The sequence below is a fragment of the Zingiber officinale genome, chromosome 6A (assembly GCF_018446385.1).
Source record: "Zingiber officinale cultivar Zhangliang chromosome 6A, Zo_v1.1, whole genome shotgun sequence".
Classification (NCBI taxonomy): domain Eukaryota; kingdom Viridiplantae; phylum Streptophyta; class Magnoliopsida; order Zingiberales; family Zingiberaceae; genus Zingiber; species Zingiber officinale.
Genome location: NC_055997.1, coordinates 106,591,648 through 106,607,081, shown reverse-complemented (window position 1 = coordinate 106,607,081; position 15,434 = coordinate 106,591,648).

Below are 15,434 nucleotides of genomic sequence, written 5' to 3'. Positions count from 1 at the left end.
GAAGAAAAAAGAGGTTCAACAATTTTTGTGGAGAAATTTAGTCTCACATGTAAAATGTAAAGGGGGTGTGAGACATTTAACTTTCTTCAATAAAAATAGGGGAGAATAAGAGGTAATGACACGGTCGTCCCTCTCAACATAAATACACCTTCTCTCTAATATGAAATTTATGGTTTTGTCCTTGACCAAAGATAAACGTGTATGAATCCAATCTACGTGGAAGGAACTAAACTAGAGTTTCATGATCTTGATTATTTAAGATTTAATGTCTTCCTCGGTGCTAAAATACAAATCATAGTCCAAACTACTCATCACTAGCCAATATAAATCAAGAATATATAATAACATTGTTTTTTGTTTTCTACAAAGATATTTACACAAAGACCGTGAATTTATTATGCCTTTTATAGAAAACTAGATAGTTGTACATTTGAGTTAACAATTTTAAAAGTTTGCTTAAGAAAAAAATATATAAAGAAAATTGAGGTCCTTTCTGAAAACTAATTGAATTAGGCCAATGCGGGACCCAAAAATCCACCACAATTATGTTATTGCCTTTGATTGTTTTTTATTAAAGCAAAAGATCAACAAATAAATTATATTTTAAAAAAATATATATTTTAAGGATCCAAATAGACCTTCACAAGAGGCAAGAAAGTGAACGTGTTCATGTACTTCCAAATTGCTCATTTTAATGTTGACAACAATTTTAATTTATTTAAGCATAATTTTTAATTAGTTCAATTATTGTATAAACTATTACTAGGTTACAATAATTACACTTAAAATTTCCACATATATATATATATATTTTGATAGGATAATTTGATATATTCCACCATATATTTTTTTTGAAAAAGGTCCTCGATCGATACTTTCCAAAATGGCAATGATTGCCCCTTGAGTATCAAATATGTAAGTCTACGAACAATAATAATACAATTTTATTTTGGGAAAATTTTGTTTTAATCCAAAGTTTATTCTCTTTTTCAAATTACCCTTGAGTTTCGATATGCTAGTTATACGTAAAGACACATACAATTGGATGTGAAAATTATATATAAAAAAGAGTACTGACAACTACTCAAACAAATAACAATGAAGAAAAATATTAGGGTGCTTTCTGAATATTAGATTTAGCTTCTCCAACAAATAACGTTATATAATTAATTTATTAAAACAAGAATCTATTAGCTTGACTTGGAGCTCAATTATTATGTAAACAAATCAAATCTATACAATAATTGCACTTTCCAACAAGAAATTAAATAAATATTATTTATTGGAATTTAAGAATTAAGTTTGAGTTAAGTGATTGGCTGAGGATCGGGTAATTCTCTCACCGAGTCACTTTCTAGGACAGCCAGAATGAAAGTAATAATGCACTAAAAAAATAATATTGTCGAGGCATATTATACCCGTCAATGTTAAATAAATCGTTCAATTTGTATCAAGAAAGTTTTTTTTTTTTTGGATAGTGGAAACGTTATTCTGTACTTGAATGATTGATGGTTGTTTATTGAACTAGTTCATACTTTAGAATTGTTATGTACGTTTTACATGTTGGATTTTAAAAAACCCTTCCCTTCTCTTTCCCTTTACCTCCAAGTAAAAGTTTACTAATTAATAACTTTTTTTATAAAATTGAAATTCAAGTGTTCAGACCGACTAATCTTGAATATAGACGACTTTTCTCTTAATTCATCTAGGAGATAAATCAAAGTACAACTTTTACACAAGCTCGAAAATATTTATCCCTACTCATTAAGATTCAAACTTTGATCTATTGGATCGTAAAGATGTTTAAAAGGAGGAAGGATATGAATAGCATTCATCACTTTTTAAAAAATCAAGAATATACAATGAAAAAGTTATGAAAATACAAATACTAACATAAGTAATTTTATTTAGTTCGAAGTCTTCAATAACTCCTAGTTCAAGGTTAGTACTCGTTGAGTACTTTCATTAGACAATCACTATAATCACGAAACAATTACAGAACTTAAGTATAATTGCAAGAATTAAATTATATCGACAATATAATTTTTGAAACTTGAGCGCAGATTGTCGGTGCGGCTTTTAGGTATCCTGGAGACTTTTTTGGAGCAATGCGCGAGTACAAAAGTTGTAGAGACTGATGTTCTGAAGCTGCTAGTCGAAGCCTCCTTTTATAGCCCCATCCGAGCGGCTGGATCCCCTCCCGGGCGCCTGGACTGTGTTGATGTGACGAGTTCTCGTCGAAACTCTACCCTCGAAGTTTATCCCCCTTTGGGCACCCGAACCCCCTTCAAGCACCTGGGCCATTGACATGGGTTGGTCAGTTGTCGCGCTCTAACTCAGCTTCTGGATGAACTTTATTGGTTCAGACGCCTGGACCAATTTCGAGCGCCTGGACCAACTCTGGGTGCCCGGACCGTCCGGGTGCCTAGACAGGCACCCACTCGACCCTCATTGAAATTGGTCTGGGTGCCTAGATCAACTCCAGGTGCCCTGACCACTCTTTCTCACCTTTTTCTTTTCTGCAAAAAAAAAAAAAAAGTTAGTCCAAGTAACCATAATATGTTTATCCTACAAAATCAAGTTAACACATTAAAAATATAATCAATTTATGACTTAGATCTTGTCTTCCCAAGACTAGGATCTAGTCATAATCTCAGCTTAGACTTTCCAAATGGCTCTAAGCTGGACCGCTCCTATAGTCCCACTGGGACTTCTCCTCACTGGATCTCTCTCTTTCAGTGACTTACCTCACTTAGCATTTGCAGACTTGCTTGATGTCATATCCTTTGACCCACTAGGACTTCCTGCTAGATTTCAACCAAACTGGACTTCAACAAGTTGTCAACCAAACTAGACTTCCTCCTGCTAGATCTCAACTAATCTAGACTTCGTGTCAGCTATCAATCTAGTTGAACTTCAACCTGGTGTTTCGGTTCTCTAGACCCATCAAGTCTTGCATACTTGGTAAAAGATTAGACAAACAATACATCTAACTTTAACTTATTTATCATACATCAAAATCTGATTATCAGTGCAACTTGCGCCAATAATCTTTTCCTTTTCGATATAATGATAACCTGGGGTAACCTTAGAAAAAAATATGCAAATAAGAATTAAACATGTAATGCACTTTAAGTTTACTTTTGAGTAAAGTAAGTTGATTTTTCTAATCTAACTTATTATCTTTCCCCTTTAGTATACATAAAAAATAATGCATATAAGTATACCAAAATATGAAAATACACAAGTAAGCAGAGTAAGTAAAAAAAAATTCAATGGTAAAGTTTTTACATAAAATTCTACAGGTTAATGTAAGGACAACTAAATGATTTCAAGGAAATTTTGTAAAGTATTTCCAAATAATTTTCAAAAATATTTTTTTAAAATGCCTATCAAAATAAGTTTTTCAAAAATAATTTATAAAATAGTTTTTAAAATATTTTACACAATGACTTTGCATAATATTTTCAAAGAAGGTTTCAAAGTAATTAAGGAAATTTTAAAAGGAATTTTTAAAATTTTGTAAAAAATTGCAAAGATAAACTTTACAAGAATTTTATAAAACTTTTTAAAGTATTTTTGAAAACATCTTTCAAAATATTTTCCAACGTGTTTTTAAGAATAACTTTTTAAAATATTTTAAAGATGATTTTCAAAGTGAAAAGATAGCCTTTGCAAGAATTTTATAAAACTTTTCAAAATGTTTTTGAAAACATATTTCAAAATATTTTTCATAGTATTTTTAAGCAATTTTTCAATGCAATTTTCAAAACACTTTTACTTTATTTTTCAAAATAGATATTTATAAGACTTTTTTCAAAGCAAGTTTTGAAAGTATTTTGTAAAATATTTTTCACAAAGATTAAGTAAAGTAATTGTTTTTCAATGCAACTTTTGAAATATCTATTCAAAACATTTTAAAAAAAACTTTAAGTAAGTTTTATTTTATTTTTTGTTTAAACTACTAGTTTGCAAACAGTAGGAAGAGGAAAATTTTTGAAATTAAGACATTTTAAAAGTAGTTTTCAAATATCCTCCTCCTAAACTTAATATTATTTAAAAAAATAATATTCATCTAAAAATTATCCTTAAATGTCTAACCATTAGTTACTAATAATCAGAAAATAGTAGTATTTATTTGGTTAGTCAAGTTAAATACTAATGTTCAGTTAGAAATTTATTGAAAAAAGACTACTTAATTTGATCAATGTACTATTGTATTTATAGCCCAAACTTATTTTGATGCACTGATATAAACATCTTAAATCAAGCCAAAATACCTACATCTCTTACATCATTCTAAGTTTTTGAATACATAATTAAGGTAGACCTAGCTCTATATGATCATGTTTTCTAGTGATTTGTCTTAGACTTTAGCCAAAATAAATTTTTAAACACTAAAAAAGATGGGAATTTTTAGAAATTATAAGTAAAGAATTTTTCTAGAATTTGCAAATCCTTTAAAAATTTATTTTATAATAAGAGTTATAGTCTAATATTCCTTGTTGCCTTCTTAGATTCCTAATGTTTTATTAAGTTAAAGTTAAGTTCGAAGTTTTCAAGTTCGAATTACGTGTATGTTTGGATTGATAATACTTAGTTATTAAGTTAATTGATTAGTAATTTGATTGATTTTAATTAGGTTAGTATATAGTTTTAATTAGGTTGAATTAAGGTATTAATTAAATTGAGTTTTCAATTAAGGTTATCCTAAATTACCAATTAAGGTTAGATTAATTAAAGTTAAGTTAGATTAATGTTTAGTTAACTTAATTTTAAAGCTTAAGTGGATTAACATTTAGGGTTTAATTTAATTAATTTTAATTATTTACTTATTAATTATTTAATTCAATTTTAAGTTTAAGTTAATCAATTTAAGTCAACTTTAAGTTTAACTTTATTTAATTAATGTAAGTTTAATTAGAGTTTTAAATCTTATTTTAGATCTTATTTACAATTAATTAATGTTTTAGTATAAGTTTTAGTTAATTTTTTAAGTTTTATTTATATTTTAATTTAATTTAATTTAATTTAATCCTTATTCTTCTCATCCGATCTATATTTTGTAATCAGGAAATCCTATAATTTTATGAGATTAATTAAGTTTGAATTTCAGGATTTAATTCAACTTGTGTTAGATTTAAGTTTAGCTTTGGATTCAGCAAACATGCATTTTTGGGATAAACGTCTAAGCTATGGTGAATCACTTGGACATCATTAGAGTAACCACGCTTTCAAAATTTTCTAAATAGTCCTGTCCACTGAAATTAGTATAAAACTTTGGTCTAACCAGCTAGAATTAGTGAGGGGTAGCTTCAGTTAGTTCAACTAAATCAAATGCACCAGGTCGAAGGTATATCTTCCTAAACATGCATAGACAGAGCTTCCCTAATCTACTATCATCCAAAACTTCTCCGGTACTATTTGTCAAGTTAAACTTTTGTCTCTAATTACACTAGTTCTAATTACCCAGCCGAGTAAATTATTATTTTGGAGGTATCAACTAATTTAGAGTCTCCTCCTGAATTATTAAACTTGGTTTTAAGTTTGTGTTGATTTGCTTTATAGTTATAATAAACTTGATTGTAACTTGTGTTTAGATTGAATTTGTAGTTATTTGATTTAAATTTAGTTTTTCGATTTGAATTTGATTTATTTGATTTCATTTTATATTTTAGGTTTGGTTTTGAATTAGTTAGTTTATTTTGATTTGGTTTTAGGTAGTGAATTTTATTTTTAGGTATATAGAATTGATTGAGTCCTAATTGCTTGGTTAGACAAGCTTTCGGAACTCAAGCTTTGGGTTGTTTCTTATTTTGGCTTATAAGTGATACAAATCTTTTATTTGTTGAACTGGACTTATATCCGAGTTCGGACTTGTTGTACATAGCTTGTTATGACCCAAGTATCATGTCTAGGTACTTGGATCTTATTATGAATTTTTCTAAAACTTCTTTTACTTCAATTACTTCATTTTTCAATTTAAAATTTTCTTCCTCAAGTTTTAGGATTTGAGTTAGAATTTCAGATTGAACTGATTTAGCTATTACATTTGTTTCAATTTGTTCTTTTAGGTTTTCATTTTCTTTAAGAAGTTGATTAATTTGAGTTTATGATTTTCTTAACTTTTTGTTCAAAAATACAATGATTTTGAAAACACTAGCAGTTAGGTTAGAATTCACCTCGTTAATACCTTTGGAAAAGAGTATGGACTCGTAACTTGCCTCGTATTCTAACTCATATTCTAACTCATCATCTTCATCAGCTTTACTTTCTAATTCCGGTTTGGATGCCATCAGCACAAGGTAGTGTTATAGTGTATACTAAAAGTCTAGCTTTTGTAAATATTTGTTTTGAAATAAAGAATCACATTGGTCAAAATGTCTACATTTATGCTAAGTGTAGTTGTTCAATTAATTTATATTGTAGATAACATGGTGTGTGGTATCACACACAGAAGATCATGTTATCGGTTCTTTATAAATTATAAACAGTAACTCGCAACTAAGATGGAAAGGAATAAACCATTGGAATAGTTGTAGTGTAATTAGGTATGAGTTTATCTTGGCTAATAAATTACACTAGTACACTTTAAGTGTATTAAGCAGGACCATTTAAGGTAAGTTCTTTTTATATTGACTTAATAAAAGAACAAGACCTTAGTTATCATGGAAGTGTGGGCTCTTAATCCTAATATAATAACAAGCACATATATTTAGTATTTATTTCTTTGACTCATCAAAGGGTGAGATTTAGCTCGATAAATCAATAGGTCCGATAAGTTGAGAAATGATATTACTTATAGTGTGTGTTGTTAATTATAAAAGGAAACTGTGTCCAAGTAATCTAGGTTGATAATGCCCCCAAGAGGAGCTCATAAGGATTGCCATGTTAAACCCTGCAGGTGGACTTAGTCCGACATGACAATAAGATTGAGTGGTACTACTCTTGGACTAATATATAATTAAAGAGAGTTGTCAGTAACTCATTTAATTAGTGGACATTTGACATCTTAAACACAGGGAGACTAACACACTCATAATAAAAAGGAGCTCAAAATGTAATTTGAGATTGATGCGGTAGTTCAATAATAATTCTTTAGTGGTATGAATTATTATTGATGAAATTAAGTTGAGTATTCGGGGTGAACACGGGAAGCTTAATTTCATCAGGAGACCAAAACCAATTACTCCCACTTCCTATCGTAGCCTCTTGTATATAGAGAATTATACCCACCACATACCCACTTCCTACCCACCCTTAGGTGGTCGGCCAAGCCAAGGGATGAGTCAAGTTGAGGGGGTCGGCCATAGTTTGGAGCCCAAGCTTGTTGTGGTCGTCCCTAATAAAATTAAAAGGATTTTATTTTAAATCTTTTCTTATGTGAATATCATGGTTTTAAAAGAGAGAGTTTAAAATTTAAATCTTTCCTTTTATAGCTTTCTACAAAAGATTAAATGAAAGATTTAATATCTTTCCTTATTTGTAGTTAAAAGGAAGATTTTAATTTTTGATAAAACTTTCCTTTTTTGTAACCATGTTCATGGTTTAAAAGAGAGTTTTAAAATTAAATATTTCCTTTTCTAAGTCTCCACAAAAGATTAAGAAAAGATTTGATATCTTTCCTTATTTGTAGATTGAAAGGGAGATTTTAATTTTAGAGAAAACTTTTCTTTTTGGAAATCATCCACATGTTTTAAAAGAGAGATTTTAATTTATAAAATTACGTTTTAAAACCAACCATGAAGGGATTCAAAAGAAGAATTTTTATTTTTAAAATTCTTCCAAAAGTAAATAAGAAAGTTTTAATTTTGTGTTCAAAACTTTCCTTGCTTGGAGCTATGAGGTGACTAGCCATGTTGATTTAAGAAAAGGAAATTGTTTTTAATCAATTAAATTTTCCTTTTCATGGCAAAGAAAATAAGGAAGTTTTTATTTAAATTTTTTTATTTGCCAAGAACAAGGATTATAAAAAAGAGGGAGGGGGTGCCTTCATGAGACACAACTCTATTCTATTTTCCTCTCTTCTCTTCCTTGGTGGTGACCGGCCATAAGTTCCTTGCTCTTCTCCTTTTCTCTTCCTCCTTGGTGGCCGGCGGCATCAACACAAGAGGAGTCCTTGGTGGCCGGTTCTAGTAAGGAGAAGAAGGAGAGAAAGGAGGCTTTGCTCTTGCATCCCTTGGAGCTTGAAGGTTGGTGGTCGAATCTTGCAAGAAGGAAGGTGTTGGTGGTTCTCATCTCGGTAGATCGTTGCCCACACGACATCCGAGATAAGAAGAGGAATACGGTAGAAGATCAAGAGGTTATTGCTTACAAAGAAAAGTATAACTAGTAATTATTTTCCACATCATACTAGTTTTCCTTGTATGAATTCCAAACACAAGAGGCTAGTGATTCTAGATTTTCGGATTAAATATTTGAAGTTGTGTTTCTTTTGTTTTGTTTTTTCAAATTTGTGATTCGATTGTTCCTTTTGGTTAAACCTAGAGTTATATAAGGAAATTAAATATTAGATTTCTTTAAAAGGCTTTGTCTAGGCGATGGTGGATGATCCCATACTCAAGAAGGATTAGTGCCTCGCCATGTAGTCCTAGAAGCCAATTATAGAAATTAATATTTAATTGAATTTATGATATAGGTGGATTTGGATAATAATGTTAAGCATCATTTGCAATCCAAATCTAAACCATTAAGAACAGATAAGTTAAATTTGGAATCAATAATGTTAAATTCCGTTTGCGATTCTGAATTTAATTTCTAAAGAACACAATAGGTTGTTAGGAAAGGTTCAGGACTTGTACAAAATTTTTGTACAGTGGAACCGGTACGATCTTCCTAGGACCAACCAACAATTGGTATCAGAGCTAGGGTTTGCCTCTGTGTGTTTGGTTTTCAGTTTAATTATGCACATGTCACACATAATTTAGGCAGGATAATAATAGGATGTGCTAAATTTGTGGTTGCAGGCTCCAACTATTATGGCTTATAGATATTGTGTGTGATTGGACCCTTGGACATGTCTAGGGCATTTTATTGTGTACATGATTGTAATATTAAATACAGTAGGAACTGTATTAGTTATTAGGATTTTACATTTTTGTTTCGATCTAGATTACATGTACATTCCTTTGTGGAATATAGGATCGATATATGTAAAATTCTATTTTTATCGCGGATCGTATCCTTGCGAGGCGTGGTGTTATTGGAGGACCAGAAGCGCAGTGGAAAAGGAAACTCGATGGACCCGACGACATGAACCCTAGGGCTGGCAGCATGCGAAGGACAGTGATGGAAAATGCCATAATAGTTGGAAAATTAATTTCCATATTTATTGCTTTTATTTACTGTGATGTATGTAATGTGTACTTGTTAGGTTAAAATTCCTCACCTTAAATAACTAAGTGGGAGAGGGATTAGTAAATAAATTTCACGGTCTCCATTACTGGTTTGTAAGTGATGTTGTTGGCTCTGAGTGCTTCCCTCCCCATCAGATGAGTTTGCTTGCAGATCACTAGATCAAACTTTCATTTTGGATGGTTATAGGAAATTGATTAGGAGCGTGTGATCTTCCCCATCGAAAGGGGCACAATCTTATTTAATGGACTAAGTATCAAGTACTGGTATACACTTAGGCATATTTAATAGTATCCTCCCCATCGGAGTCACTGCTATTATTTGTGTGACCGAAGGAAAATCAACTATTAATTTGTCATAAAGAAAGGTTGACAAGATAATAAAATTAAAACCCCCTCTTACAAATGTATGATTTTGTATACGTCCACACTATCATGACATACAAAATTCATAGTGTTTGAAGTAATTTTATTTGTCAGATTGACAAGATAATAAAATTAATGGGTAAAACTCCTCTTACAAATGTTTGGATTTGTATACGTCCAACTATCGTGGCATACAAAATTCACGGTGTTTGAGGTAATTTTATTTGTCATAAAGAGAGATTGACAAGATAATTAATGAGTAAAACCCTCCTATTACAAATGTTTGAATTTACATACGTCGACACTATCGTGGCATGCAAAATTCACGGTATTTGAGGTGTTGGTGAATTTAAATGATATTGTTTTGAGGAATCAATATTATTTTAAATTCAAAGTTTTGACCAAATATTTGATCAAAGAAAGACCAACTATTAATTTTATTTAGCATAAAGTTAAGTTAACAAGACAGTAAAATTAATGGATAACTCACTGGGATTTTGAGGTGTTGGTCTTGACCAAATATTTTTGGGATTCTTAAGATTTCAAATGTTTGTCAATCCCCTAGCCGTTATACTTAGTAGTCCCAATACTGATTAGAAACAAAACTTGGACACTAAGGTGGATTGTCCTCTCAGAACTGAGAATAATAAAGGTGTTTTTTTAATTGTTGAAACATGTTTGGTGGTGTTATTTACCAGTACCTAGTGTATAGATACGGGAACCACTGATCATGTTTGTAATTCATTGCAGGGGTTCCAGGAAACCCGACAACTATATAAAGAAGAAATCACCGTCTACATGGGCACTACTACAAATATAGCAGTTGTTGCAGTGGGAGATGTTTATTCTCTGATAGGAATAAAACATGGATTTTGAGAAATTATCTTTACCTACCAAGTTTAGAAAGAACTAGATTTCAGTCTCTAAAATATTCAAAGAACTTGATATTCTGTCTCTTTTGATAACAAAGTTGTTATCAAGAAAAAAAGGAAAGTTATCTGTTCTGGTACGTTGGTTGGCAATTTATATAAATCTAATAAATTCCACGATGCAACAAATGGAAATTAATAACACATCTTCTAGCTCTAATAAGAGAAAGCAACCTTCGGAAATGAACCAATCATATCTTTGACATCTAAGACTAGGTCATATTAACTTGAGTAGGATTCAAAGGATAATAACCGATGAACTTTTGGATTCATTGGTGGTGGAAAACTTTCCAACCTGCGAGTCTTGCTTGGAAGGAAAAATGACCGACAGCCTTTTAAGTCTAAGGGGTATAGAGTCAAAGACGTGTTGGAATTGGTTCATTCTGATTTGTGAGGACCTATGACTATCCAGGCAAGAGGTGGTTTTGAATATTTTATCTCTTTTATAGATGACTATTTGAGATACGGGTACATTTACTTGATGCGCCGCAAGTCTAAGTACTTTGATAAGTTCAAAGAGTACAGGGCTGATGCGGAGAAACGTCAAGATAAAAAGTATCAAGATACTGCAGTGAGATCGTAGTGGTGAGTACCTCTTAGGAGAATTTAGGAGACACTTATCAGAAGTCGGGATTAAATCACAACTGACTGCACCTGGTACACCCCAACAAAATGGTATGCCAGAAAGAAGGTATAGGACTCTTATGGAAATAATTAGATCGATGATGAGTCATTCAGAATTACCAAATTCATTTTGAGGATATACTCTGGAAACAGAAGTGAACATAGTACCTTCTAAATCAGAACCCTATACTCCCATAGAAATGTAGAATGAGCGTAAGCCTAGTCTAAAGCATATTCGGATGTGGGGTAGTCCAACACATGTACTGAAGGGAGACACTAATAAGTTGGAATTAAGAACAAGTGTTCACTTGTTTATGAGCTATCCTAGAGAAACGAAAGTAGGTTTATAGTCCTAAAAATCATAAGGTAATTGTTAGCACCAATGTTCGATTTTTAGAATGTCCATAAGTAAATTTGTTCTTAAGGAAATAATAAAGGACACGTCTAATCTAGTACCAACAGTACAAGATGAGATACCACAAGAAACTGTAACACGTGTCACAAATAATGCACAATTACAGACAGTGTCTCGTTATAATGGGAGCGTTGTTAGGCAACCTGAAAGATTCATGTTTTGGGGGAGTCTCTGGACTTGATCCTTGGTGAACATGAACCTGATCTCCGGACATATGATGAAGCGCTCCAAAATAAAGATGCAGCATCTTGGCAAAGAGCAATGAATACTAAAATAGAATCTATGTATTCTAATAAAGTCTGGGATCTTGTAGAACCACCAAATGGTGTAAAAGTCATTGGGTGTAAATAGGTCTACAATAGGAAAAGAGGGATAGACGGGAAGGTGAAAACTTTCAAAGTAAGGCTTATTGAAAAAGAAAACTTTTTCACGGTAGCCATGCTTAAGTCTATCCGGATTCTTTTATCTATTGCTACTCATATGGATTATGAGATTTGGCAAATGGATGTCAAGACAGCTTTCCTTAATGGAAGTCTTGAAGAAAACATCCATATGAAGCAACCAGAGGGGTTCATTACGAAGGGCAAAGAACATCTAGTATGTAAGCTTAATCGGTCTATTTATGGATTGAAGCAAAGCTTCAAGGAATATCCCGTTTAATAAAGTAATCCAGACTTATGGATTTATTCAGTGTCCAGATGAGTCTTGTGTATACAAGAAGTTTGATGGAAACATGGTGATATTTCTTGTACTATACGTAGATGACATATTTGGTAGTGGGAAACAATATCAAAGTGTTGTCAGAAGTAAGGGTATGGTTGTCCAAACAATTCGATATGAAGGACTTGGGAGAATGCACATATTCTTGGGATCAAAGTAATAAGGGATCGCAAGAAAAGAATATTATGATTATCCCAAGCTTCATATATCGATATGATTTAGCTCGTTTTATCATGCAAGACTCCAAGAAAGGTTTTCTACCTTTAGACATGGAGTAACTTTATCTAAAGAGATGTCTCCGAAGACATCAAAGGAGATAGAGGGCATGAAGGCAGTTCCTTATACTTCGGCTATCGGATGTTAGTTAGAGCCCTAGAGCCAATCATTTGATGATTGTATGGACTCATGTATATCATATTCTTATATATATATTAAGGCATTTGGTTTTGGTTATTATGCTTATTTGTATTAGTGTCAGATAAAGTAAGTATAGTAACGTCCTTGAGTAGAAGGTTCTTACCTATATCAATCGATTAGTTGAATCGATAGTGAGATGATATAGGGAATACTACTCTAAATCATTCCTAGTCGAGTATTAACATTCAGGGACAATGTTAATACAATAAGACTAGCATGTAGGTCAGCTCGATGACTTGATCTCACAAGTCATGGATATAGAGATATTAAGCTGACACATGGGTATGCATTAGAGAATGTATACTGAATGACCCGCCATGAGAAAGTATCATGGATCGTTATATGAGTGTCATATACTTTCTCATGTGGCTATTAGTATGACTATTAGTCCTTTGACCTGAAGTCACCATGGATCCCTACATAAGGAGTTATGTACTTTGGTTTCGTCAAACGTCACCCGTAACTGGGTGGACTATAAAGGCGATTACCGGGTATGTAACAAATTATGCAGAGGGATGCGAGTGATGTATATGGGATCTATCCCTCCCATATGACGGGAGCGACATCAATATTCTTGATAGAGTGAGACCACTAAGTGCATGGTCATGCCCAAATGAGTCAACATTAGATGTTGAGCTCATTTGATCGAGTGAGTCTACTTGGAGTTCAAGATTTAGATTGATTAGAGGATGACACGGTCTATGCCTCATATTGATCAATTTAGATGTCTAGGATAGAAGGACAATGTCACATATTGTGAGGAGTCACAATTAGTAGTCACAAGGTGATGTTGGATCTTAACATTTCTTGTAACTTGGGTAGCAATGATGTATTGCTAGATGCCGCTCATTGCTTATGTTTCTAAAAGAGTTTAGAAACATTGCCAACGTTACAAGAACCTATTGGGTCACACACAAAGAACATGTGGATGGAGATTAGGTTCATATGATGAACCAATTGATTAGGTTCATATGATGCACCAAAGATTGGATTCAAAATTAGACTTATTGAGTTAGACTCAATTAGATTCAAATGTTGAATGAGTCTAATTTAAATTTGATTCATTGGGTCAATTTATATTAATGAATTAGATTCATTAAATTAAAATTGACTTGAATCAAAGGTTGGATTTAACTCAACAAGGAAGAGAATTGGTCAAGTTTGACTTAACCAAATGGAAGTTGAAACATCAAGTTTGACTTGATGTCTTGCCACATCATCATGAAGGTTGACTCATCCTACTTGGCATGACCAACCTAGCCACATCATTAGCCACATCACCACCTCATAATGGTATGCCACCTCATTGGAGGTTACACATCCAATTGGTTTTAATGTGGCCGGCCACATTAATGAGGGGCTTTATGGTGTGGCCGGCCACACATTAGATGGTGTGGAGGTTTTTGTTTTGGGTATTGATGTGGTGTCATTATTCCTTCTTCTCACTTGGGTTCTCCTCTCCTCTTGAGTGGCTGTGGTCGTGGCTATCATGGTGAGGAGAAGATGTTGAGTTGTTTCCAAGAGCACAAGGGAAAGTGAAGGTCACAAAGGAGGGTACTAAAGGAGTGTATGTGATTCTCTCTTCTATTTCTCTCTTTTCTCCTTTTTGTTCCCATCCGAGAGCTCTAGAAAAGTGCTAGCACACTTGGGGCTCTCTTCTCCATCTTTGAGTGGTAGAAGACCACTCCTTGTTCGTGTGGATATCACTAGAGGAGTGTCTACATTGACACTCTCGAGATCCAACGCTTCCTTGGACGAGCGGGACTAAACGAAGGGCACGCTTCAAGGGTAAACTCTTAACATATAGATCTAGGAGTAGATCTAAAATTATGAAACTCGTACTCGTATTTTTTGTTTGGTTTTCCTTGCACGAGATCCGTGGCTTGGGCGATTCGGGGTTTCCGCGACGCGAAAAGCGGTTTTCGCGGCCCGAAGAACCCAACAGTGGTATCAGAGCCACGTGCAAGGCTTGTACGAGTTCATTTTTATTTTTATGAAAAATAAAAACCTTCTGTGATTTTCTGTAAAAATTAGTTTTTTATGATTTTATGGGTAATTTTTCCGTAGAAGCGAAACACAAGTGTCTCGGCACTTGTAGGCTTCGGCTACCGGAAAGATCTTTCAAAACCAGCTTCGTTTTGCCCCAAATCCGTTTGGGACAGCGGGCTTGGGTGCCATTAGATCGCAAAGGAGCAACTCACGATGGTTAGATCGTGGGTAGGGGTACTGCCCCTAACCCCGCAAGGGGATTTGCTCCGCGATCGCACCCGAAATCGCTAAAAACGAACCCGCCGGGAAGATTTTTCCGAAACGGCAATGTCTCGGCCCAAATCGTTTTGGAACAGCGGGTTTAGGCGCTGTTGGATCGCAAACGAACCCTCGCGATGGTTAGATCGCGGGTAGGGGCGCTGCCCCTGGGCCCCGTAAGGGGATCCATTCCGCGATTGCGCCCGAAACCGCTAAACGGGACCGCCGGGAAATTTTACTCGTAAAATTATAGAAAATTATGAAAATATATAATTTTGAATTATATATTAATTTTGTGATAGTCATAGCCCAAAAACCCAATATGATTGGATTGTGTTGTAATTCATAATACGGCCTGCGTGC